General features: G+C 47.2%; 1 protein-coding gene across 6 annotated transcripts in view; it reads left to right on the forward strand.

The window, feature by feature from the left end:
* The window catches only part of SLC39A11 (solute carrier family 39 member 11), a 532,470-nt gene that overhangs the window by 442,239 nt on the left and 62,713 nt on the right, over positions 1-27,518 (forward strand). The gene's annotated exons all lie outside the window — the stretch shown is intronic.

Raw genomic sequence — 27,518 nt, forward strand, 5'->3', positions numbered from 1 at the left:
TTTGAAAACAAAGCTTGGACAGAATCGCAAGCTGTACTCTAAGCACTTCAAAGGTGTGAAGACTAACGACAAAAAACAAAGGCAGCCGCTGACACTCTTCAGGCCTTTCCTTTTTGAAGCCCTCCCTTTGTCTTTCTTGATGCTGGGGTCCCTTCGTTTCCCTCTCTCTTTCCACCTGCTCCTGGAAAGGCCCTTTGGTGGTGGGCTTCTCATCCTATGGCCTGTTCTTAAGAGGTGATGTTCCCAGGGACCTGTATCTAGAGCATCCTTCCTTCTCACTGAACACACTATTTCTGGGCAGTCTTCTCCGTTCTTGTGACTTTATTTTCCATGTGTTTGCTGATGATACCCAAGTCAAGCTCCAGCTGAGTCTTTTGTTCTGAATATGTTCCTATATTTCTCCATCTGCTGTCATGTAGAACCTGCCCCTCCTCCAGGGTTCCCTGTCACCACTGTACCCAGTTGACCAAGCCAACCCTGCCGTCACTCTCAATGCCGCGTTTTCCCTCACCTTCCATACAGAAGCACTGGGCCTTGTAAATTCTTTGCTCTTCTACCAGCCTGGAAATAAACAGGGCATAGGTAAGGTCACAGCCTTGGGATCACATGCTGTTCTCTAGACATCGTGCAGCTGTGGTCTCCATGGTCCACCCAGGCCCATAAAGCCATAAATGCCACACTCTGCAGGGTGGAGCCTTCTCTCTGAAGGCAGCAAACTCAAGTGGCTTCAGGGGACTAAAAGATCATCAAAATGGGTGGAGACAGTCAGGTGAAGACAGCTGGGAACCATGAGGAATAAGGCGAACTTTAAACAGCACGTGCACTATCTAAAGGTACTTGAATTCACAGTTATTTTAAAACATAACTCAGTGCAGTGGCTCAAGGGCGACTGGTTTATCACTCTTGGAGCTCATTCACTGTCTTCAGACTGATGCAGTCCCAAAATATTCTCCCTGACTCCCCCAAGGAAATAGCACTCCCTCCTGCACCCATTGATCGTGACTGTCAGAAACGAATTTCTCACATAACCCCTTTTCCATCCTTCCCCGGTTACCAAGCCTGCGTGGGGCCTGTTTATGCACCCTGAGGACTGTGTTCAGGCCGCTTCCTTGCATCTGTTTCCCCAGCTGAAGTGGAGCCCCTGTGTGTTAAATGTAGTCATTGCTGGTCGCTGAATTCTAAGGCTGTACGTTAAGAGGCGTGCCTGCTCCATGAAGCCCCGAATGTGTGCATGGGCTGGAATGTTCTAGGGCAAGACTTTTCTTGTTCTCAACTTCATGTTCCTGCCTCTCAGACTCCCAAGTCATTCATTAAAATGATGCTTATGGTGAAAATCACATGAGATGGTAGACAAGGAGGGCAGAGCCTTTAGAATGTAAGAAATGTCACCCAAAACAAGGGCTAATGATGACTCGTCACATCCTGCAGACTGCTCTTCTAAGCGCGGGGCCTGGGGTGGGGGCATGTAGCTCTTCTGCCCCTGGCACAGCAGTTTTGATCCTGACTCCACTAGACCACAAGAGACTTCAGAGTCAAGCAGTATCCACGGGGCTGAAGAGCCCAGAGGGTGTGACCTTATAAACATTCAAAGGCCAAGTCCTCCCAGAGCACAGGAAACCGCACACGCTGCAGAGGTCTGTGCCCAGCAAGTGACAGCTATGCCCCAGGCATGGAACTCACAGGCCAGGCTCTCTGTCTGGTGGCACCACGTCCCCCGCGACATCATCATGTCAACTCCGATGTTCTTCTGTTCTGTCACCTGCACTTTCTGCCAATCTTTATAAGTATTTTGGAAGAAAGTGGAGCAAAAATATTTCCAACTCAGCTCCTCCCTTCCCCGGACCAAACAGATTCTCTCTCAGTTATAAAAGCCCTCGACAGGGATCCTCTAACTGGGGTGGAGTCGGGGCAGCAGGCCTCGGTGTTTTCAGCCTCACGAGACCCTCTGCTATACAAGCGTCACTGGAGGGTCCATATGCCCCCACACCTGACCCATTATTGTCACAGCCTGAGGGGCAGGAATGATGGAGCTGTGCTGCCATTGCCACTATGTCCACAGAGTATTGGGGCCAGGGGACCCCTGCAATGCAGGCCGCAGAGAAGGAACGAGGGAAGAACATTCCCTCAAGCAGACCCTTTAGCCCATTCTCCCCACTTTGAAAAACGTGTAGAGTTTGTGATTCCCTCCTTTCTAAATGTCTGCCCTCTTCTTCTTGGGTGGCAAGATGTAGAACAGCCCCTGGGCCAAGGCTTGTTAGCTTTCTCTGCCTTTAGTTCACACTACACATAGGATTTCATGGGAGGATAGGGACTAAAGGGTAGTGGAGAGTGAGGATTTCCCACTTGAGTAGCCAAGAGGGAAAGGTATGTGCTGAACTGTAGCCTGGACAGGCAGAGCCTGCCACCCTGCAAGGCTGTAGAATGCTCAACTAATAGCAGGTCGGGGCCAATGTTGTGCCTGTTGACACAAGGAGGTCAAGGGCTGCAGCTTCCAGTTATCTCATAATGCTGGGGCTTTCGGACCAGCATCTGTGCTTGTGTGTAGAGTCCAGAGAAGCCAGCCCTGCAGAAACAGGCTGCTATGGGGTTCATACACCAAGGCAGTATCTTGCCTTAGATGACCACCTGCAATCCAGGATGAGACTTTGGCTTGATCAATTGCACTAAATCCACCCACACTCATTCTCAGTTCCCTCTTTCAAGAGGGAAAAGAAAAGGCACTGACACTGTAAGATGATGAAAGTAGAAAGTGAACAGGCAACCCTGTTGGATGAGCCATTGGTGAAATCATGTGGTCCTCAGCATTGAATAAGGCCGCATGGGGCCAGGACCACTGTGACACAGAGTGCCAGGCAGGGGGACTGTGCACCAGCCCCTGCCTGCCCAGAGTCTCCCAGACTCAGCCAGTCCAGCCTCCACGGAGGCTGCAGATGCTTAGCTATCTTCTGAGCAGTCCTGGTCTCCACTCATTCATTCATTCATTCATTCATGCACCCATTCTTTAGTGAGTAGTGGTATATGTCCCATATTTTGCTAGTCATTGCAGAAAACACAATTTGTATGAAAAAACTCTTCCAAGAAGCTGAACATTTGTCACTAGTACTTCCAGTAACATGGTGAGATCAGCTGACATGGATGTCCCACCACAAACAAACAAACAAACTAGTAAACATGGTTTTTACTACACAGCCAAGGACTAAGGAGAAAGAAATGCCAGATGCTAGAAATAAAGGGAAAAATCAAAGACACCGCGGTAGGTGGTTTCAGATCCTCATAGAGGTTCAAAGGACTGAGGGTTGGACCTCTTGCCTATGGAGCAGATGGAGCCGTGCCCTTGCCCTTGGATGTCAGGGAACTGAAACAGCCCAGCCTAAAGACCAGGGCTTGTAGGCGTTACCTTCTGTAAAAGGGACTATAAAACTCCACCTACTGGTCCAGGAACTTGCATGTGCAACTTGTCCTCTCTCCAGGATCTTGGACAGAGAGACGGGGTATAGGGCGTAGTAAATGATGTGCAGGGTAGGAAAACCCTAGACCTGCATCACACAAGGGTGTACGGTACAAACTTTTATACTCTATCTTGTACCAGAAACCTCAAATAAAGAGCATAAATACTGGCCTAGGATAATAGAAATCTTTCAGGCTCTAGCAGGAACAAACATAAAGTCCTTACCTACACAAAGCCCTAACTCTTCCACTAACCAGCCACACCAGATGCCTGGGGGCAAGGAGGGGGACTCTTAAGTACGGTTACACTTACACTCAAATAGAAAATAAAATAGAGACAAACCACATAGGGAAACATGCCACTGCGCAGGAAAGATAGCACTCACAAAACTAGAAATAACAAAACTGCAGGAGAAATGCATCAGACAGACCCGAACCGAGGGACAAAATACCTGACCAGCCCTCCTTGAAACTGCCAAGATGGTCCCAAAACAAGGGAAGTCTAAGAAACAGTCCAGAGAAGACGAAGGAGACTAAATGCGAGGCGCTGTTCTAGATGGGATCTTTGTACAGAAAAGAGACGTTAGGGAAGAACTAGTGAAATCTGAATACACTGTATAGTGTAGTTAAAAGTAATGCACATGGCCAGGTGCCGTGGCTCACGCCTATAATCCCGCACTTTGAGAGGCCAAGGCGGGCGGATCCCTTGAGGTCGGGAATTCAAGACCAGCTTGGCCTACAAAACCCTCCCATCCCTACTAAAAATACAAAAATTAGCCGGGTGTGGTGGTAGGTGCCTTTGATCCCAGCTACTTGGGAGGCAGAGGCAGGAGCACATGAACTCGGGAGGCAGAGGTTACAGTGAGCTGAGATCTCACCACTGCCCTCCAGCCTGGGCAACAGAGTGAGACTCTGTCTCAAAAAAATAAAAAAGAAAAGAAAAGAAAAAAATAAAGAAAAGAAAAGGGCCTGTAATCTCACCACTTTGGGAGGCCGAGGTGGGTGGATCACCCGAGATCAGGAGTTCAAGACCAGCCTGACCAACATGGTGAAACCCCACCTCTACTGAAAATACAAAAAACTAGCCAGGCATGATGGTGGGCACCTGTAATCCCAGCTACTCAGGAGCTGAGGCAGGAGAATCTCTTGAACCTGGGAGGTGGAGGTTGCAGTGTGCCAAGATCGCGCCATTGCATTCCAGCCTGGGCAACAGAGCAAGTCTCCATCTCAAACAAACAAACAAACAAACAAACAAACAGAAAAAGGAATGCACCAATATGGGTTCCTTAGTTGTAACAAATGTTCCATCCAAAGTGAGATGCTAACGATAGGGGAAACTGAGGGCAGGGTACACAGGAACTCTCTGTACTATCTTTGAGCTTTTCTGTAGACCTAAAGCTAATCTAAAATGAAAGGTTTATTTTTTTAAAAAAAACTTCATAAGATTGCACAAATGAAAGCACTTTTTAGTACTTAATAATGGATAGATTTATAATAATATAATAGTTTTATAAAAGACACCAAGGAGGAAAGCCGCCCCCATGATCAAATCACCTCCCACCACGTCCTACCCCCAACATTGGGGATTACAATTCCACATGAGATTTGGGAGGAGACACAGATCCAAACCATATCCACCAGGGACTGGGACAGAATCTGGAGATACCGGAGGCAGAGACGGATTCTCTACACAGAAACGACAGTTCAACTCACAGAAGATTTCTGAGCTCTAATTGAAGACAGGGGAATGCTGTCTTCAAAGTGCCAAGAAAAAGTAACTGCCATTCTAGAGTAGAAGCTGCCAAACTTTCTCTTAAAATTCCAGATGGCCTGTGGGCCATATAATCTCTGTCACAACTGCTTGACTGACGGTCGTGGAAGTGCCAAGGTAGCCCTAAATAATACATAAAGAAATGGGCATGGCTGGCTGGGCACAGTGGCTCACACCTGCAATCCCAGCACTGGGAGGCCGAGGCGGGCAGATCACCTGAGGTCAGGAGTTCGAGACCAGCCCAACCAACATGGTGAAAACCCGTCTCTACTAAAAATACAAAAAATTCGCCGGACGTGGTGGCGCACACCTATAGTTCCTATTACTCGGCTGAGTATAAAGATGGGAGACCCCATCTCTATAAAAAATAAAAAAATCATGTAGGCATCATGGTGTGCATCTGTGGTCCCAGCTACTCAGGGGGCTGAGGCAAGAGGATCACTTGAGCCTGAGAGGTCAAGGCTACAGTGAGCTGTGATTGCACCACTGCGCTGCAGCCTGGGTGACAGAGCAAGACCTTGTCTCAAAAAATAATAATATGCTAGTGCATCTAAAAGGACAACTACTAATGAGAGAGAGAGGTATAGGATGGAGGAGGGAAGTGAGAATGCATGAACGAATAAACACTGGGAAGAGAGATGGAAAATCAAAGTGAAATAATTCAGCCATCAGATGTTGGAATTCATCTCTTCAAAGAGGTTTTGCTTTTTAAATGTTCAGTTCTAAGTGATTAATAAGTGGCACACCTAAAATATGACATGGTAAAGTTGAAAGGAAGAAAGATACAAGGCAAACACTAATCAAAAGAAAGCAGGTATTACATTTTTGTCTCAGACAAACCAGACTTGAAGGCAGAAAGCCAGATAAGGGATAAAGGTCAGTACTTAAGGAAAGGGGAAGTAATGTACCAGAATGACATCATGATGCTGCGTTTGTAGGCGCCTAGCAACATAAGCCTCAAACTGTTTAAAGGAAAAATCATCAGAATTGCAAGGAGAAACACAGTCATGGTGGGGGAGTTTAATGTCCCTGTCTGATACTTGTAGATGACGCAGATATTAAGTTAACAAAATGCATGCGGTGGACATATATAAACTCCAGCCCAGTCATTAGAAAGCTTACGTTCATTTCAAGCCACGTGAGGGTTCCTAAAATGGATTAGAGTGCTCTGCCACAGAGAGAGTCAGAATACATACCCTAAGATCAATGCCATTCAGACCACATTGTCTTGATTTCGATGTGATATAGTTGAAAGTCAATAGCAGAAAAGATACCCATAGTAATTTATTAATCGACAGTTAAGCCCATAGGCGGCATAAGATTAACACAGTCCAAGCTCCAAAGGGCTTGATCCAAGCCAGACCAAGAAACCAGTAGAAGACAGGCAAGCTTTTTGCTCCTCTCAAGGGCTCTTCATAGAATGGTCTACATTTCATCAGGAGCATAGGGGTGGTCTGCTTTGGTAAGGGGATGGTAAGGGCAGGTAGTACTCTGAGCAAATGCCAAGGTAGGTGCCAAGGTTCTTTCAGGGCTGGTGGACAAACCGATATGACTGAGATAGAATTTTCTGGTGCTTTAGAGAAGGTATGTCTAAAGGATTGGATTGGCTGGTTGCAGTGGCTCATGCCTGTAATCCCAGCATGTTGGGAGGCTGACATAGGTGGGTTGCTTGAGCCCAGGAGTTCAAGACCAGCCTGGGCAACATGATGAAACCCTGTCTCTACAATATATATATATATAAATAGCCAGGTGGGGTGGCATACACCTGTAGTCCCAGGTACTCTGGATCCTGAGGTGGGAGGACCACCTGAGCCTAGGGAGGTTGAGGCTGCAGAAAGCTGTGATCGTGCCACTGCACTCCAGCCTGGGCAATAGAAAGACTGTGCCTCAAAAAAATAAAAATAAATAAATAAAGGATTGGATTGAGGCAGGAAAGAAACAGGTGCATTACTCAGCAAAAAGTTGGCAACTATGGGGAGTTCCAATGCAGGCAAGAGACATCACCCAAGAGGTAACTCAAACATGCATCTGGCTAAGATAAAATAATCTGGGAGAGCAGGTGGGGAGATAAACCAGTGTGAAGAATGCACCAACTGAAAAAGAATATTTACAGCCCACCCCACTGCTGTGTGTTTTAGCAGCAATGAAGAAGATACTGGATGTTGTGATGACCATGAGAATGAGGACTGATCCCAGGAAGAGCTGTTGCGTACAGAACCCACAGACAGCGTTTGCCAGCTGATTTTGTTGTCATGTGGAAGGGAGAAGGGAGAATTTGAGTCCAAGTGACAAGGAGACGTAGGTTAATCTCGTGCTGTGGAGTGAACTGAGAGGGAAGAAGGACTCTATTTGCACAGATTGGGGAAAGCATTACCCAGTACAGGCCCAGGGTACACGTGCACCAAGCTAACTGAGCCAGATAGTTTATGACTCGTTTAGTGGAGGGGTTGGCAAACTATGGTCTGCGGGCCAAATTTGGCCCAACACCTATTTCTGGAAAGGAGGCTTTATTGGAGCATAGGCGCACCCATTTGTTTACATATTGTCTTTGGCTCCCTATGTGCTACAGTGGCTGATCTGCATAATGGCCAGAGAAATCTTAAGGCTGAAAAGCTGGAAATATTTACTATCTGCAAAGCTGAACATATTTACTATCTGACCTCCCCGTTCCTTTGTTCCTTTCCTTTCCCTTTCCCTTTCTTTTTGACAGGGTCTCACTCTGTCACTCAGGCTGTAGTGCAGTGGTGCAATCATGGCTCACTGCACCCTCGACCCCCTGGGCTCAAGCGATCCTCCCACCTCAGCATCCCTCCCAAGCAGCTGGGGCTACAGGCACATACCACCACACCCAGCTAATTGTTGTATTTTTTGTAGAGATTGAGTTTGCCCAGGCTGGCCTCGAACTCCTAAGCTCAAGTGATCTGCCTGCCTCAGCCTCCCAAAGTGCTGGGATTGCAGGCGTGAGCCACCACACCTGGCTCTCTGACCCTTTTCAGAAAGCGTTAGACCCTCATTTAGTGGACACAATCCCTGTTTTTAGCCCAGATTCATCATTAAATACTCTGAGGCCAACTGTCTTTTTTATGACCTCTTGCTTGTGCCCTGTTTGTTGAAGCAAGAGGCTTCATATAAACATTGCCTGTGGCATTATAGCCACCCACAAGAAAAGGAACTATTCCAAGAAGGCACTGTCTTCAGTTCCCACTTCAGGAGTTTCTGACCTGGGAAGAAGACAGGCAGGCACCTCGCCTATCATGTGTGTGTGGCTGCTGCCATCTGGTGTACAGACGCCGTTACTTCCTCACCTTCCTGGAGCCCTCCCCAGCTCCTTCCCCTCTGTCCACCTCCCTACCTGGCCAGGTCAGCTTGCACCAAGGTGTTCATTCAGAGGTCATTGTCTCCTGAATTAGGAAGACTCTCAGCCAGCAGAGGGAGGCCTGTAGTTCAGGGGAAACACAGCTTGCTTTTTTTTTTTTTTTTTTTTTTTGAGACGGAGTCTCGCTCTTTCACCCAGGCTGGAGTGCAGTGGCACGATCTCAGCTCACTGCAACCTCCACCTCCTGGGCTCACACCATTCTCCTGCCTCTGCCTCCCGAGTAGCTGGGAGTACAGGCACCCGCCACCACGCCTGGCTGATTTTTTGTGTTTTTAGTAGAGATGGGTTTCACCGTGTTAGCCAGGATGGTCTCCATCTCCTGACCTCGTGATCCACCCGCCTCGGCCTCCCAAAGTGCTGGGATTACAGGCGTGAGCCACTGTGCCTGGCCCCAGCTTGCTTCTTTCTGTTCTGGTCCCATAGCAGTTTCTTTCTGTTTCAATCACAGAGGAATTCTTCAGACCGTATGTGCTTGGGGGAATTGCATGCTTAAGCGGTTTTCCTTTCTGCTGTATCGTCACTTCAAAGAACATGTTCTCTGGAGAGGAGACATGCCCTCAGCTCCCACTTCACTCAGTGGCAGGCATCATTCAAACCAGCAGGGAGAGTAAGACTGTTTATGCTTAAACACTCAGCTTCACATACCACTTCCTGTTTTAAGCTTTGACTAAGCACGCGTCAAGAGACGTTTGTAGTCTGTGGACCTGCCTTGACCTACAGGTGCAGCAGCCATCCCAGAGCAGGCTGTGCACAGCAGAGGAGGCTGGCTGCGAACTTTAGTGTGCCATGAATAGTCCACAAAACACATCCCCAAGATATGACCGGACCAGCTAATGCTAATCAACACCCAGACACTTGGTAAAGGATGCATGGTTGATTAGTCTACATTTGGATGTAGTATAGCTCATTAAATTACACATGGAGGCATCAAAATAAATTTTAAGATATATGTTTGCCTCTCTGATCAAAGAGGAAAGATCGTAAGTCAGATAAATCCTTTCCCCTGGCTTATACATATATATGTTGATATATTAACAATTATTTAAGACTGCAGCCATTAGTTAACAAAGCAACCCTTTATTTAGAAAGAAAAATGGCAATTGACATATTTCCCTGGTCATTCATCAACATTAGCTAGTAGATGAGCATGTCTGTATGTGTAAGATACGTTACATGTGTGTCTACCTGTCCAAGCAGCCCCTCTACTTTTGCTCCAGTAGATTGTGTGTGTGTGTGTTCGTGTGTGTGTGTAGACAGGATCTTGTTCTGTTGCTCAGGCTGCAGTGCAGTGGCACAATCATAGCTTGCTGCAGCCTTGACCTCCTGGGCTCAAATAATCCTCCCTCCTCAGCCTCCCAAGTAGCTGGGACTCCAGGTGTGCATCCTGTAGATTATTGAAAGCATGCTTGCAGGTTACATGTAGAGAAGTTTCAAAGGAGACTTCATTGTTGTGGCGGGGAGGAGTCTCGGAGAACTCACATGGAAACATTTTAATTATAGTTCACTCTAACATCTTTGAACAAGCAAGCTGTCTTCACTGGCTCCCGCCAAGCCTCCATGCAGCTGCTCTTGCAATGCCTAGACCTGCCCCAGGCAGCACTCAGTCTCCCAGACTCGTGGAGCATCCTAGGGAGACCCTTACTTCCTCAAAGTTACTGATCTTGACCTCCTCCCTGCCTAGCAAGTTGGGTCTCAGCATTCCCAGCCTGGTCTCCCTGGAGAGTGGCCTTTAGCCTGAGAATTGGAGACCCAGCCTGAGGACACTAAGGTACTTGGGGAGAAAATACTTTGACATCTTGATCCCACTGTTCCCACCCTTTCACAGCAGAAAAATGCCCCTCCCACCCTTCAATCACTTCGGCACAATCCTGTTCTATTCTTTATCTGCAATCGCACATTGTGCTCTCAATTTTATTTTATGCAGGCAAACTCTTCTCTTGAAGCTATCACACTACCCTGTCTGGAATTCTAGAGTGATCTATTGGCAGCTCCTTCTCTTCAGTTTTCCTGGCTCATCCTCCCACACTCCATAGCCTCACCTTACAAAGAGACAGTGGAATTTGAAACTGCCGGCTGGCAGCGGTGGACAGACGGCGCCACCACGCGGTAGCTTGGTATCATAGGTTGCTAGACACAGTACCAGAAGGAAAGAGTTTGACCAGGAAAGGTGACTGACTGTGTGTCGCTATCCGAATCCATGTTCGGCTTGTACAGAAGGTGTATCTGCAGAAGGCTAAGGACCATATATGTAAGTTACATGTAACTTTGGACATGTCCAACTTTGCTTTGGATATTTTTCAAAATAGTAACATCCTTATATTCTGGCTGTTGTACCCTGATTTTTCACCCCCCATTTAATTCAGCGTTTATAAAGCTCGTTATTGTCTTATTTTCCCATGTTGGGAATAAAAGTATAGCTTTTACGTGACCCTACGTAGAGGGGTAGAAATGTGAAATGGGCCAATTAAAGTGTCAGAAGCTACTCCAAGCTTTTGATGGTCTACCCTAGCAGGGGAGCATAGAGGTGCGAAAAGTCCTCACTTCCAGACACCCAAAAATCAGTTCAGTTTTTCTTTTTGCCATTTTGAGGGGAGAGGGTGACATTTACTTTTCTAGTGACTTAAAAACATAATGTTATTTATTGCATGCGTTCTGGGAAGTGAAGAAAGTGGGCCAGGCCAAGGAAGTCCACCAGATGCATGGGCAAAGCCAGACCAGGATCAAACAGGTTCTCACCATCCTATGTAATTTGCCATCAAGTCATTCATCAGTCTGTCCATCCGTCCATCCCTTCAATCCACAGAGATTCACTGAGCGCAGGATTCATCTTTTTGGAGAGAGAGAACTTAGAATAGTTATTTCATCCATTGCAACTGGGAAAACAGGCTTGAATTTGTAGGACTGGTGGGCTGGACATGACTTTGAAAGATCATCTTGCCTCTGAAGTATTTTTTTTTTTTAGCAGTTGAGCTTTTGGAACAAGTTCCTAAGCGAACACTCTGGATGGAATAGATACCACCCTTTACCTGAAAGTTCCCCTCCGCACTTGGCAGAAAATCCCTGATCTAGCCCAAGTCTCTACTGTTATAAGTGAAGAAACTGAAGTCTCAGAGTGGAAAAGGAAGTCATCAGGGATGACTCAAGTCAGAGCTCCTGGTTCCTGAACCCTGGGGCACTTTCCTCCCCTCTAAGAGCTGATCTGTCTGTAGCTGGTCATGTTTCCATTTCAGAGGGTGGAGGGAACATCCAGGATATCTCAAAAGGTCTGCTTTCCTCATTGTCTCAGCTTCCCCTCTGAAGCTCCCTTCCCCCACCGCTTTCTTGATATTTTTCCTCTTGTCCCATTTGAACTTCAAGAAGTGCCCCTCCCATTCTTGGACCACCTGGAAGCTTTTGAGCAAGCTTTTGGAAAATTATCTGTTTTGTGCATTGCAATAGAAAACTCAAATGAAAGGAGCCAGATGGGATTGAGGGCTGGGAAGCGAACAGGGAGAAATGAATCATCTTGGGCCTCATCTCCAGAGTCCTTATCCAAACCTGGGCAATTCTTATCCCCCTCTGTCCCTCTCTTTCCTCTCCCCTTCTCCCTTCCCATGGCTTTTTATGATAATGCTTTTCAAGCTCCCAATAAGAGCAACGTTTTACAGAAAAAAAAAATAAAAAGGACAGTGTTTTGCCAGTAAGATGTGTGTTCCCGTGTTAGCACCACTGATCGCCCAATAGTTGCACATCTAAGATTTTTCTTTGACTGAGAAATCCTACCAGGGAAGAAGAACTACTCCTTGGAGACTTTGTCCTCCACATCCCCAGCTCTGTGCTGACAAATACAATCCCATCGTTACCTGGAAACCTGGTGATTTTCCAGAACATGTGGAGGAGAATCAAGAACTTAATAGCCATTTGCCTACAAAATATGCCATCATGGAGCCTGGTGCTTGTGAATCTCTGGGTTGAATGGATAAACAGATGGACAGATGGGTGAATGATCTGATTACCTGCTAACCTGAGATTGCCCACAAGGTTCCGTCTTGGTCTGGCTTCGTCTGTGTCTGGCAGACTTTTACGACCCACTTTCTTCACTCCCCAGGACTGATGGAACAAATAACATTATTCAACGGAAGTCATTCGAAAAATAAATGTACCACCTCAAAAATGGCAAAAAGAAAAATCTAGTTGATTTTGGGGTGTTCTGAAGTTAGCACTCTTCACGCCTGTACTTTCTTCTCCTAGCACAGACAGTCCACGTGTAGGGTGATGGTTGTGTGTGTTTGGGGTTGGCCTCACTGGTATTACAAATCCAGTTACTGTCATCCATCTCTTCCTGCTACTACTTACTCTGAAAGATGGTTTTCCTTTGAAGGATGGAGAAATTCTCTAATCCAGACCTCCTGACAGCTAGGCTGCAAACACACACACACACACACACACACACACACACACACACACACTCTTACACTCCTACAAAGACAAAGAAAATCCTGGGAGGGATTTTAAGACACGTGCTCATTTCAGCACTCTGTCCTCCTGGTGACATCTCTCTATGAAGCATCTGGGACTTCACCTGACAAGCACCTGACAACCTGACTGAGCACTTGGCCCTTACTGTATGTGCCTCAGTTTCTACGTGCACCATGTGAGAGAGGCAGATTGTATCCATGGCTATGAGACTGTTGGGCTTTGTTGGACAATGAAGATGTCCCCCAAATATGTAAAGACTGACAAAGGACGGCCACCCTTTATATTTTTCAAAGTGAAGGCATTGAAGGAAAGATGCAATCGTAGACCGCCATGGTCAGTGAATTATTTTATGAGAGATCACCCTTCTAGAAAGTGCAGCCAGGTGCAGTGGCTCATGCCTGTAATCCCAGCACTTTGGGAGGTGGAGGCTGGTGGATCACTTGAGGTCAGGAGATAGAGACCGGCTTGGCAAACACGGTAAAACCCCGTCTCTACTAAAAAATACAAAAATTAGCCAGGCTTGGTGGCAGGCACCTGTAATCCCAGCTACTCGGTAGGCTGAGGCAGGAGAATGGCTTGAACCCAGGAGGCGGAGGTTGCAGTGAGCTGAGATGGTGCCATTGCACTCCAGCCTGGGCAACAGAGCGAGCCTCTGTCTCAAAAAAGAAAAAAAAAAAGTGTTATTTACCACCAGAAATTAGTTCATGAAATCAGGAGCTCAGGATAAAACAAAGTCCTTTCTGTCTTCCAAACAGAAAGACCAAAGACCTTCCAAAGACCTTACTTTTTCCCTCCCCCACCCCACCCCAGTTCAAATTCTGTAAAACAATATGAAAACCTTGCATAATAATACCTGGTTTGTCATTATGCTCTTGATACAAACTAATCCATTTGAACTCCATTGGGCAATGCAAGAAGATGATCTGGACTCTGCAATTTATTCTGCTACTGTTTTCATCTGTTGAAAATCTAGTTTCTTGAAATTGGATGGTGTATTTTTAAAATGTGTTCCCTTGACTTTTGCTTCCCTGTTGTCTTTCCCTGTGTGCAGAAGCCATCAAGGAGAGGAGGGCAGGGAGGGAAGGGGAGTCTTTTTGAGAGAAGGAAGTCACAGCCCCAGGAGGGATCTCGATTTTTGAATTCCTAAGTATTATCCCAAAAGAGAATCATTAGCATACAAAAGAAATTGATACTGGAAGATACTGAATTCCTTTGGATTGACCTTTTTTTTTTCCCTTTGGCTACTTCATGGAAATGGGGACCCTTGGACAGAATAATATCCGAGAGAAAAATAATTTTTTAATTCACAGCTGAGTTACAGGGTATACTTTTTTTTTTTTTTTTGAGATGGAGGCTTGCCTGTTGCCCAGGCTGGAATGTAGTGGCGCCATCTCTGCTCACTGCAGCCTCTGCCTCCCAGGTTCAAGCGATTCTCCTGCCTCAGCCTCCTGAGTAGCTGGGATTACGGGCATGCACCACCACATCCAGCTAATTTTTGTATTTTTAGTAGAGATGGGGTTTTGCCATGTTAGCCAGGCTGCTCTCAAACTCCTGAACTCAAGTGATCCGCCTGCGTCGTCCTCCCAAAGTGCTGCGATTACAGGCATGAGCTACCACCCCCAGCCAATTTTAACTTTTAAAGTTCTGTTTCTCAAACACAGAAGCATCATCATGACAAGGGCCTTTCTCAGGGCCACATCCTGCATCTTGGTCCGTGGACCACAGTAATGATGAGTGTTATGTAGGGGAGCTCTGCTGAGTGCTTGTTGTGTGCCCAGTCCTGTGCTGTCTTTTACCTTCATTCTCTTGAATCATCACACATGGACCCAAGATGAGCCCCGTTTTACAGATGTAGAAAATTGAGGCACTGAGATGCCTCTCATCCACAGCCCCGTAGCTAGTAAGGGCAGCAGTCAAGACCGGACGTGGTGGTTCTTGCCTGTAATCCCAACACTTTGGGAGGGTGAGGTGGTCAGATCACCTGAGGTCAGGAGATCGAGACCAGCCTGGCCAACATGGTGAAACCCCGTCTCTAGTAAAAATACAAAAATTAGCTGGACATGGTGGCATGCATCTGTAATCCCACCTACTCAGGAGGCTGAGGCAGGAGAATTGCTTGAACCCAGCAGGCAGAGGTTGCAGTGAGCCGAGATCGCGCTGCTGCGCTTCAGCCTGGGCAACAGAGCAAGACCTTGTCTCAAAACTTAAAAAAAAAAAAAAAAAAAAAAAAAAGGCGAGGGACAGCAGTCAAGTCTGTGCCTAGTCTAGTCTCTGGCCCCAGAACCTACCTCTTTTGGGGTGTTCTAGGCTATGAGGCGACCTGGCCAGGCAGGAGGAGAAGCTAAGTGGGAGAGCCTGGGGGAGTGGGTGGGTCTTGTTTCCTATCAAGTTTAACTTACTGCAGACCCCCTCATACCTCATTGTATGTGTTCCAGGGATGAATAGGCAGTATTGATGCTATATAAGACCATGGATTCTGGGGCTTGACTCCCTGGGTTCAAATCCTGGCTCTTTCATCAACTGGGTCTACGACCTTGATGCATTGCTTTTCTTATGTGCCTCTGTTTCCTAATCTGCAAGATGAGAATAATAGTATCTACCTCAGTGGATTGTTCTGACCATGAACTGAATTTCTCTAGGAAAAGCTCCCTGAGTGGAGCCTGGTGGATGGTAGGTAGCACTGTCTATGGTGAAGCTACTGCTCTTGCTTCCTGGCACACCCATGACACATCCTACAGCTAGATGGCCAGCCCATTTCTATTTCCACTCAGGTCCAGGACAAGCACTCCCCACTCCCTGCCTCCCCAGGAGAAGAACTGTCTCAGAAGTAGCTTCCACTGTCTGCAGGGAATTGACATCCAAGCCTCGGGGCCCAGGTCCAGGAGCAGGGTCTCTGAGTGTGCCTGGCTACTTGGGGCCCAGGTCCAGGAGCAGGGTCTGTGAGTGTGCCTGGCTACTCGGAGCCCAGGTCCAGGAGCAGGGTCTCTGAGTGTGCCTGGCTGCTCTGCCCTCCCACTGCTTCTACTCCTGTTTCTAGAGCTCCGTGCTATATAAGGGGCCTTCACATCCTTTGCCCTCTTTCCCCCGAGGCCCTCCCAGGCTGACTTTGTCATCTTATCACAGCATGGACTGTGCATGCTCATGAGCCCTGGCCCTGGTACTGCCCAGCCCTTGTCCTCAGCCTTCGTTGTGTGGTGTTTTTCTCTCTCCTGTGTCCTCCCTGGGAGCAGAGCCTGGATCACCTCTTTTATGCTCTGCACGGGACCCAGAACCAGGCAATGCGTGGTCAGCTCTGTGCTAGGGGTGTCGATGGCAAGGGTCGGCCCCTCCAGACCACACAAGCACACGAGCTGCTTCCCTTTTGCTCCCCAGTTTCCTGGACTCATTTGGGGCCCCTTCCATCTAACCACACAAGTCACCTTCTCAGAGCAAAAAGGAAGATGACAGTGCTGCCCCTCCCCCATCCGCTGGGCAGCAGCGTCTCCTCCAAGAGCAGCACAAGGGGCTTTTATGCTGCGGCCCTTTCCTCCTCTGCCACTGCCCCCAGCCACCTCCACCCAAGTCCCTGGCGACAGGGATTGGACATCTTGGCACAGGAAGCTATCTCTGCACAACGTATACTCTGTTAGCCTGGAGCAGACCTTGGGGGAGGGAGGGCCCCGCCAAGCTCTCTGAAAATGGCAGTGCGGTTTCCTTGCGGCTTTCCCGGGCACTGGAGATGACGCACACTTCTTTTCTCTTCTCCTTTCCCACTGCTGCCCTGTCCGTCCTCCCCAACAGCTTGTTACAAGCGACTTGGGGAAGAAAGCAATTCTGTCTTCCAGGGCAGCCCGCTGAGGAAGATCAGGCCACTACAGAGGGAGCTGTGGGTGTGGTTTAGTTCTGGGGGGCAGGGTCTTCATCTTAAAACATTCTGCTTGGTACGCCAAGAAAGGCAGCTCAGGAGCACTGGTGCTTGTGTCGCACTCGTGGGGACATGTGGCACTTGGTGCTGCTTACATGCATTGCTCAGTCCTCGCTGCCATCCCAGTATGGACATGTGGCCATGGGGCCTCGGGAGGCAGGGGAAATGCTCAGAGGTCATTCTTCTGGTAAGAGGCAGATTCAGGATTGCTTTTTTTGAGACAGAGTCTCTGTTGTCCAGGCTGGAGTGCAGTGGCATGATCTTGGCCCACTGCAACCTCCACCTCCCGGGTTCAAGTGATTCTCATGCCTGGGCCTCCCAAATAGCTGGGACTACAGGCATGTGCCATCACACCTGGCTAATTTTTTTTTTTTTTTGTATTTTTAGTAGATTTGGGGTTTTGCCATGTTGCCAAGGCTGGTCTTCAACTCTTAAGCTCAGGTGATCTGCCTGCCTCGGCCTCCCAAAGTGCTAGGATTGCAGGCGTGAGCCACTGAACCTGGCAGATTCAGGATTTGACTTACTTCTGTCTAGCCAGGCATGGTGGCTCATGCCTGTAATCTCAGCTACTTGGGAGGCTGAGGCAGGAGGATCACTTGAGGCCAGGAGTTCAAGACTTACTTCCATCTGATTCAGAAGCCCGCGAATAAACTTCCTCTGCCAGCCTCTAGCAATCATGGAACAATCAAGAAAGCTGGAAATTATCATTCTCATTTTACAGAAGCAGGCTGTGTCCAAGAGCACACAGCAAGTGAGGGGCAGCTGCCATTCTAATTTCTGTCCCTATGAATTTGACTCCTCTAGGATTTGAACCCAGGTGCCCAGCTCCAGAGCCTGTGCTCTTAATTATCACTCTGCTATTAAGTGACGTGCCTGGCTGTGACCCCAAGGTCTTCAAAACTCTCCCCCAAAGTCGTGTGGGAAATGGGGTCAACTCAGTTGTGAAAAATGTCTAATCTCCCATTATGAATCCTTTGAACATTGACTATAGTAATTCCAATTTGTCAGACACTTTTTTTTTCCCCTGAGATGGAGTCTTGCTCTGTTGCCCAGGCTGGAGTGCAGTGGCCTGATCTCAGCTCACTGCAACCTCCACCTCCCAGGTTCAAGCGATTCTCCTGCCTCAGCCTCACGAGTAGCTGGGATTACAGGCGCCTGCCACTACGCCCAGTTAATTTTTTTTTCTATTTTTAGTAGAGGCGGGGTTTCACCAGGTCTCAAACTCCTGACCTCAAAAGATCCGTCCGCCTCAGCCTCCCCAAATGCTGAGATTACAGGCATGAGCCTCTGCCCTCAGCCCAGATGCTTCTTTAAAATCACACCTCATTTGACTCATTAGGAAATGCAAGCCTAGGTAAAGAATCCACAGTGAGGGACAGATAGAGATTTTGTATTCAGTGTTAACTGGAAGCAAATATTTCTGTTAAAGATGGTTTTGAGCATTGCTCCAGATGAGTGTTACTTTGGTAAGAACCATAACCCTTGCCAGTGCCGCCCAGCAGTGAGATACCGGGGGCAGGAAGGGGGAAAGAAGGGAAAACTCCAGACAGGTGGTACTGAGGTGATCTGGTGGCCTTGCGGTCATAACTCACTTCTCCAGCCTCACCTAGACAGCTGATGTGCAGGGTCACTCCGAGGGAGAGCTACAGAACAAGAGTGACCTGTCCTGTAAGTTCCAGAATAAGGAGCGATGCTGAAGTCATGCACCCCAGAAAGGTATGGAAGTCCTAATCCCCAGGACCTGTGACTGTAACCTTATTTGGTGGTAGGATCTTTGCAGATGTAATTAGTTAAGATCAGCTCGTACTGGATTAGGGTGGGCCTAAGTCCAACATGACTGGGTACCCTTATAAAACAAGGAGGGATGACACACGCGGAGAGGACAGTGCCCCGTGGCCACACAGGGACACGTGGAGGGAAGACGGCCTTGTGGTAGTGGAGGCAGAGACTAGAGTCATGTGTCTAGAAGCTAGGGAATGCCACCAAGTGCCAGGGCCACCAGAAGCTGGAAGAGCCGAGGGAGGATCCTCCCCTAGAGCCTTCAGGGGGAGCATAGCCCTGTGGACAACTTGATCTTGGACTTCTGGCCTCCAGGGCTGTGAGAACAAATCCCTGTGGTACTTCATCACGGCAGCTGTTAAGAAACCAGGGCATCGGGTCTCCCTACCTCCATCGGCATCTTCTCTGTCCCTGAGGTCCTCTCTTAGCTTTCTCCACTTCCTCTCACAGTTGGACACAAAGCCCCAAGGCCACTTTTTTTTCCTCTTTTTAAATTTTTTAAAAATTTTATTTTTATATATGTATAGACATATATAAATATGTCTATGTGTATATATGTGTATATATATACACATATATACATATGTGTATATATGTATATATATATTTTATATGTATATATGTGTATATGTGTGTGTGTGTGTGTGTATATATATATATATATATATTTTTTTTTTTTTTTTTTTTTTTGAGACAGGGTCTCTCTCTGTTTCCCAGGGTGGAGTGCAGTGGCACCGTCTTGGCTCACTGTAACCTACACCCCCTGAGTTCAAGCAATTCTCATGCCTCAGCCTCCTGAGTAGCTGGGATTACAGGCCCCTGCCACCACGCCCAGCTAATTTTTGTATTTTTTGTAGAGACGGGGTTTTACCATGTTGGCCAGGTTGGTCTCAAACTCCTGTCCTCAAGTGATCCGCCCACCTCGATTTCCCAAAGTACTGGGATTACAGGCGTGAGCCACCACACCGGGCTCTGAGGCCACTTTTTCATCCGTATTCTTCTCTGTGCCTCTGCATGTGTGTTCCCCATCCCTTTGGTAACTTCTATTTTTTATTTCGGGAGTGGGTTAAAGTTTCCGATTTTTTTTTTTTTCCTTATACTCTCTCAGTTCAGTCTGGACCAACTTGGAGAAGAGCGGTGGCTTTCCCTCCCTTTTTCTGTGGCCGCCTTCAGACGCTGGCCCATGGGAGAGTCAGGGCTGTCCCCCGTATTGGAGCTATTAAACTGTTGTAAGAAAGGGGCCTTTGTCACGGGAAACACGGCACTCAGCTCAGTCATAGAGACAGATTGTGCCAGAAAACAAACAACAAAAAAAAAAAGGTTCAACCACAGCATTCTTTGGGACTTCAGTCATCCGCCTCCCGCTTGTTCTTAAAAGACGAATTTCCTTTCTTCCGTGTAATTCCATCAGATAGGTCGTCAGGTTTTCATTCTGTCCAGAATGGAGTGCTGGGGGCCCTACCCTGCCATCTGCCGGGGGCCTCTGCCCAACACCCCGCTTGTATGACCTCATGCCTGCAGGTTGGGAATGCAGGGGGGCTCCCTTGGGCCTTTTTGGGGTGGGTCAGGGAGGGTGCGAGGAGAACGAGGGTGGGGGTTAGGTATTTTTTCACACTTACCATGACCAGTCTGTGCACTTAAAAAATGATCAAGATGGTACATTTTGGCCGGGCACGGTGGCTCACGTCTGTAATCCCAACACTTTGGGAGGCTGAAGCGGGCGGATCACTTGAAGTCAAGAGTTCGAGTCCAGCCTGGCCAACATGATGAAACCACGTCTCTACTAAAAATACAAAAATTACAGGTGGCACATGCCTGTAATCCCAGCTACTCAGGAGGCTGAGGCATGAGAATTGCTTGAACCCGGGTGGCGGAGGCTGCAGGGAGCCAAGATCACGGCACTGTACTCCAGCCTGGGTAACAGTGCGAGACTCCACCAAAAATAAAAAATAAAAAAAGGTGGTACATGGTATGTTATGTATACATTAATCATTAGGCACTAACTCCCCATTCCCTATCTCCCCCCAGCCCCTGGCAACCGCCATTTTCTTTCTGTCTCTATGAATATGACTCCTCTAGGGACCTCATAGAAGTGGTATCACACAGTATTTGTCCCTTTGTGTCCGGCCTATTTCACTTAGCATAATGTCCTCAGGGGTCATCATGTTGTAACGTGTCATAATTTTCTTCCTTTGAAGGCTGAACAATATTAGGTTGCACGGATGCATCATTTTGTTTGTTCATTCATCTGTCCATGAGCGCTTGGGCTGTTTCACCGTTTAGCTCTTGTGAATAGTGCTGCTTGTGAACATGAATGTACGAATATCTCTTCAAGACCCCACTTGAAGTTCTTTGGGGTATATGGCCAGAAGAGGCATTGCTAAATCATTCAGTAATTTGATTTTTAATTTTTTGAAGAACTTAGTCATGGTGCGTCTTATCTGCCTTGTAACATTGTGCCCTTGGGCAGAGGGGTACTTCCTGGAGGAGAGAGCCTCTCGCGGGCTCCCGGGGCCCCTTTCATGGCTGGGTGCATGAGATGTATGCAGCCAACCCTTACCTCCTCCTGAGTGCAGACCCTGGGATGCTGCACTGGTCGCACACCCGTGGAGTTGGCCCTGAGTGAGAATAGACATCACGAGACGAAAAATAGTGAGCATGAAAGGGCTACATGGATGCAAGATGCGAGGTGAAGTGGTTTTGAATATGTACATGTAAAGATCCTTGATTCCATGCTTTTCCATCAACTGCTGTTTAAACAAATGAACCTCTCACTATTAGCTTCACAAGTACGGCCACGTTCCTTCTTCAGCCAGGCAGGTGAAACACTCCATGAACCCAGATCTGAAACAGGGCAGTCCACAGGAGGTGAACAGCTGCAGACCATGTCATCCGCCTTCCTGACAGGTTTGGGGACAGCCCCATAATCACAAAAAGGTGGTGTTCTCTGGTCTTTACCAAGGAGGCTCAACACAGACACGGTGTGCAAACTCAAGCTCTTTCTCCTTGTTAAGGATCAGGTTCCTCATCTGTAAATGGGATTTCCTGAAGGGGTAAATGAAAGTGGAAGGAAAGCCCTTGAGTGGTACTGGTTGCATAGCAGGCACTCAGCAGGAGGTGGATGTTGACACTGTCAGCAGCAGGGTTATGAACTTGGCTGCTGCGCTTCTTACCTGCTTCCTTCCTTTTTTGGCGACCCATTATTGAACAGTATTAGCCTGGTGCAAAAGTAATTGCAGTTTTTGCCATTTCATTGGCAAAAACCGCAATTATTATTATTTTTATTAATTTTTTTTTTTTGAGAGAGAAAGAGCCTTACTCTGTTACCCAGGCTGGAGTGCAGTGGCGTGATCTCAGCTCACTGCAACCTCCGCCTCCCAGGTTCAAGCGATCTTCCCGCCTCAGCCTCCCAAGTAGCTGGGAGTACAGGTGCGCACCACTACACCCAGCTAAGTTTTGTATTTTTAGTAGAGACGAGGTTTCACCATGTTGGCCAGGCTGGTCTCGAACTCCTGACTTCAGGTCATCCACCCGCCTCGGCCTCCCACAGTGCTGGGATTACAGGCTTTAGCCACCGCGCCCGGCCTGAGCCACTGCAGCCAGCCAAAACCCACAATTTTGCAGCAAACCTAATATGTATGCACGGCCTTTGTGGTGGACTGTAGATCTAAATTTGAGGTCCCTGACGTTATTATTTACCAGCTGGGTGAGCTTTGAAATGTCATTTCACTTCTCTGGGCCTCAGTTTGCTTTTTTAAAATCTGTATAATGGGCCTATGAATGGCTCCAGGGTCAAAGTGTTGGGGGATTCAGCGAGAGGGCACTTGAAAAGCATCTAGCACAGCCCTGGAATGAGAGAAGTTATAGCTGTTATTATCACCCTCAGATGATGGATGGCAGGGAGGTGATGGAAGAACATTGCAGGGGAAGGATTTGGTTTTACCATTTTGTAAGTATAATAAAATCAGCTGGACTTGGGGTCCAATTAGATATAGGGGTTGAGAATGGCTAGAAACCCCTCCCAGTTTTTTTTATGTGTACAGCTAGTTGGCTATTAATACCTTTCAGAGAGATTGGGATCCAGAGGAGGAGGAGGAAGAAGAGTTTGATGACTGAGTTAAGGGCAATGTATGAGAACCCTTCGGGTTTCACTCTGTTGACCTGGCAGTCACTAATCTGTATTAAGGGTAATGTGGTTTTTGTCTAGGACAGTGGTGTGGGGCTGCTGCCTCCCCCTGGAAACTCTCCCATCTACGCCCTGGCTGGGAGTGCAGGAGGAGCTCCTGCTTTGTAAGATGCGGGCCCACTATCAAGGTGACCAAGGGCCTTTGTGGATGGAGAAACAGGGAGATGCTGCTGCTCACCTGTGCTTGGCTCCCACCTCGTTACCCAGTTTCTGACCCAGGCTTTAGGACTGTGGCTCCTAATCTTTCAGCCGAGATTCTTACCCTGTTACAAACCTGGTCTGTGGATCCAGAAGTCTCCACCACGAACTCCACGGGCTAAGTCTTATCACCCCGGGCTTCAATGCCATGTCTTGCCTGCTCGAACCTGCTTCTTCCTGTTTACCTTCCCCTTTACCTGGACTCTTAGGACTGTCTTGTCTGCTTGAATCTTGAGCTGCTAATCCATCCTTCCTTATTGGCACTGACTTTTCCATTGCCCCCTCATCTGCAGGGTCTTGAACTTGGTTTCCTGCCCTGGACTTAACCTGCCTTCCTGACACCGACTGACTTCACCTCTCCCCATGCCCTCATGTCATGTCTTATCTGTTCCTATTGTGGATCCGGGATTCCTTGGCCTGTCCCTTGGCCTGCTGCTGATCATATCTCCACTCTGACCCACAATATAGATTTTCAAGGTAAAAATTTTTTTTAAAAACGTTTCACTCTGTTGTCTAGTAAAATACATGAATGTGTATCCTTTGACTAAGGGTCTTTGTGGGTGAAGAAACAAGGAAGCACTGCAGCTTTCTAGGGGAGGGTTACCTTCAAGCTTCGTGGAAAGTTCCTCATGTCGCCTGGCAAAGCACTGGACACCTTTCAAAGCACACTGAAAATTCAAACATCAAAACTCACAAACACTGCTTTCTGGTAAGGCCATCCAAAATTTTAGGTGGATCCAAGACATCCTGCAAGTGTTCTCTCCATATTGCCTTTTAGATCACCTTCTATTAAAAAACAAAAACTCTATTAACTGAAACTCAGTAGAAGCTTTCAAAAAAAATAAAGGGAGGGTTGACCTTTGTTGTTATTTTTCTTTGGTCTTTCAAGATGGAGTGAGAACTGGCCTCTAGCGTTTGGTAAATACCTTACGCTGCCCAGCAAGGTTGACTGTGTTATCCCCCGGCAGGCTAGCTCAAATAGGCAGGCAGGCCCTGCCACAGGCAGATGAAAACAGGGAGAAGAAGTCCACATATGTCACATGTCTTTGGAGCCTGTCCCCTGTCTATCTTCCTTCTTGAAGACCCAGTCCTTTCTCTATAGGTCTCTGGCTCAGCCCATCTGCTCCCTCTCAGCTTAATGACAACAACTTCAAGTCTTCTGAAACAAATGTGCTTGCATGGGGAGGCAACAGTCTTTGTCCCACCTCTGCCAGCAGACCTCGTAGGACAAAGCATCAGTCTAATCCCTTACTAAGCCCTGTGCTTTGCAGCCTTCATTTTAACTGCTTCTGTTCAAGGTACAGAAGCATTTTCTCAAATTAAGGGCCTTTCCATCAATTTAGAAAGCAGGAGACAGAGAAAGGTTCTTTTCTTGCACAAGTCTGTTCCTTTCCATTTCTGGCTGTTCATGTCTTTCGTTAGAATTTTCTAAAAGTGAGCACATGCCACACTTCTGAATTTTTCCTACAGAAAAATTCCCCCCAGAGCTATGACCATCAAGGGGCAGCCAGGGGAGATGTCACTCACGGTGTTGCTCAACCTGATGGGAATCTCCAGCTTTGCAGCCTAAATGTTCCTGTGTCCCCACCACCTGCACTCAAGGGCTTCCAGGAAGCTGTTGCCCCATGGTTAGGTCTTGTTACTTGCAGTACTTCACTTACAGTGCCAGTTCTGTAGTATTTAGAATATGGGTTTGCTCTTTGTAACAGAATCCAAATTTATAATGGTTTAAATAAGAAGTTGATTTCTCTCTCACCTAGAGTTAAGTAGCATGACACCATGGTCATCTGTGACTTAGATTGTGTCTAGATTTCTACTTTACCATCCCTAGCCCCTTGGTCCACAGTGGTTCTCGGCCATCATTTCCACATCCCAAATAGTGGGATGGAGGCAGAGGGAGTAAAGAAGAAATACACTTCCCCCCTTTAAGGACCTGTCCGGAAGTTGCACCCATCTTTTCCCCTCCACATTTTTTTGGCCAGAAGCTTAGTTATATGGTCTCACCTAGCTGCAAGGGAGGCTGTCTTTATTCCATGCAACCATGTGTCCAGCCAAGGATCAGGGATTCTTTTCCTATTGAGGAATGGATAAGGGAATAATGAGCAGAGCCTGCCTTAGGCAACCACGCTGAGTCCTGAGGATTGCATAAGAATTAGGCAGGCAGGTGGGGAAGGAGGAAAGGGAGAGGCTGCAAAGGTAGGCAGGACCCACATCATCAGAGGCCTTGCATGCCGTATGAAGGTTGTGCAATTCTGTCGCAAGAGCAAAGCAGAGACACTAAAGGGCTTTAAAAGGGGGAGGGAGGATGTGATTGGAATTGTATTCTAGAAGCTTCACTTTGGGCCATTTGGTTTAAAATAGCATCTTGCCAGAAGCCCTGTGTGAAGACATTAAAATGATGAAAACTTGCTCAACAATGCTAAAAATAAAGACAGCAACATCTGGGCAGAATTTCCCCTAATTTTAAAGCCAGTAGTGGAGTTGGAGGAAGAAAAATCAAATTCTCATTCAACTAGAATAATCTAGGAAGACACTACGTGGCTTCTTGGAAATAAAATCAACAATTTATAAGATTTATAAGGTGGAGATTGTCTTAGTTCATTCATGCTGCTACAACAAAATAGACAGGGTAATTTATGAATAGTTGAAATTTATTTCTCACAGTTCTAGAGGCTGTAAAGTCCAAGATCAAGGCACCAGAAGATTCTGTGTCTGGTGAAGGGCTTGCTCTCTGCTCCACAAATGGCACCTTGTTGTGTCCTCATATGGCAAGAGGGCAAAAAAGACTTGGGTGTTCCCTTCAACCTCTTTTATAAGAGCACTAATCCCATGCTTGAGGGTGGAGTCCTCATGACTTAATCACTTCCCCAAAAGCCCCACCTCTTAATACTACTACACTGGGTCTTTGGTTTCAACATATGAATTTTGGAGGGACATACACATTCAAGCCAAAGCAGAGATGAAAGAATAACAGGATGTGATTCAAAGAAAACAAATCAAGGTGAAAACAAAGGTGGGTGGATTTAAAAAAATGAGAACCACAGGGGAACTGAAATCATGGTGCCAGAGTAGAAAGTCACTGGCAGGAGATAAGAACAGCACTGGCATTGTAGAAAAGCATGCTGGCTGTATGAAAGAAAAATGATATATTCTCCCTGTAAGCAAAGGACGAAGAGGGAAATTAAGAGAGACAGGGGAAGCAATAGGTGTGGTTGGCAGAACAGATGACCCAGAGACTTCTGCATGTTCCTCAAAGAGCAACCAGATCAATATGAACAGGAGCAACAATCAAAATTATAATTGAAAATAAAACCTCTGGAACCTGAGGGGAAAATAATCTGAGGATGCAGCTCAGAAGAACTCAACCACATTTTAGTTGAATTTAATGAAAAGAAAATTGCAATGTGACATATCCTGGGAAAACTTTTGAGTTGCAGGTACATAAAATATCACAAAACCATCCAGATAGGAAAAGCAGGTTACTTATAAAAGAGTTAAGTTCAGGTTGATCAGCAATTAGAAGTGAAAAGGGACATTCATTGAAAGGATACAGGAAATAGGGGCAAGAAAATCTTCAGCTTCATGAACTGAAATTGAACCTGGAAAGTTCTCTCTCTCTCCCTGTCTCTCTCATACACTTACGTGCACACACACAAACTTCCTTCATCATTTCTTTGCCCAACAGCCATTGTCCATTGAATACCTTTTTCTTTATCAAGTTTTAATTAAGTGAGAAGGAAGATATTTGGCTCAGCTCATCTCTGTTCAAGGAGAAACCCTCAAGCAATAGGCAAAAGAGCAGCCTATACATCAGATCTCTTGAGGCAGGTGTCCAAACCTGGGCCAATTGGTGAGCACACCTATCAAGAAAGAGCTCAAGCCAGGCATGGGGACATGCACTTGTATTCCCAGCACTTTGGGAGGCTGAGGTGGGAGGATCACTGGAGCCTGAGCAACATAATGAGACCCTGTCTCCACAATAAAAAAGCACTCAACTATTTCCTCATCAGGCAAGTGAGTTTAAAAAGAAAAAGGCTTGGCCGGGCGCGGTGGCTCACGCCTGTAATCCCAGCACTTTGGGAAGCCGAGGTAGATGGATCACGAGGTCAGGAGATTGAGACCATCCTGGCTAAGATGGTGAAACCCTGTCTCTACTAAAAAATACAACAAAAATTAGCTGGGTGTGGTGGCAGGCGCCTGTAGTCCCAGCTGCTCAGGAGGCTGTGGCAGGAGAATGGCATGAACCTGGGAGGCAGAGCTTGTAGTGAGCCGAGATCGCGTCACTGCACTCCAGCCTGGGCGACAGCGCGAGACTCCGTCTCAAAAAAAAAAAAAAAAAGAGAAGAAAAAAGGCTTTGCCTAGGTTTCTCAGAAAACAAAGCCAAAGGCAAAGTTCATG

The sequence above is a fragment of the Gorilla gorilla genome, chromosome 4, assembly GCF_029281585.2.
Source record: "Gorilla gorilla gorilla isolate KB3781 chromosome 4, NHGRI_mGorGor1-v2.1_pri, whole genome shotgun sequence".
Taxonomy (NCBI): domain Eukaryota; kingdom Metazoa; phylum Chordata; class Mammalia; order Primates; family Hominidae; genus Gorilla; species Gorilla gorilla.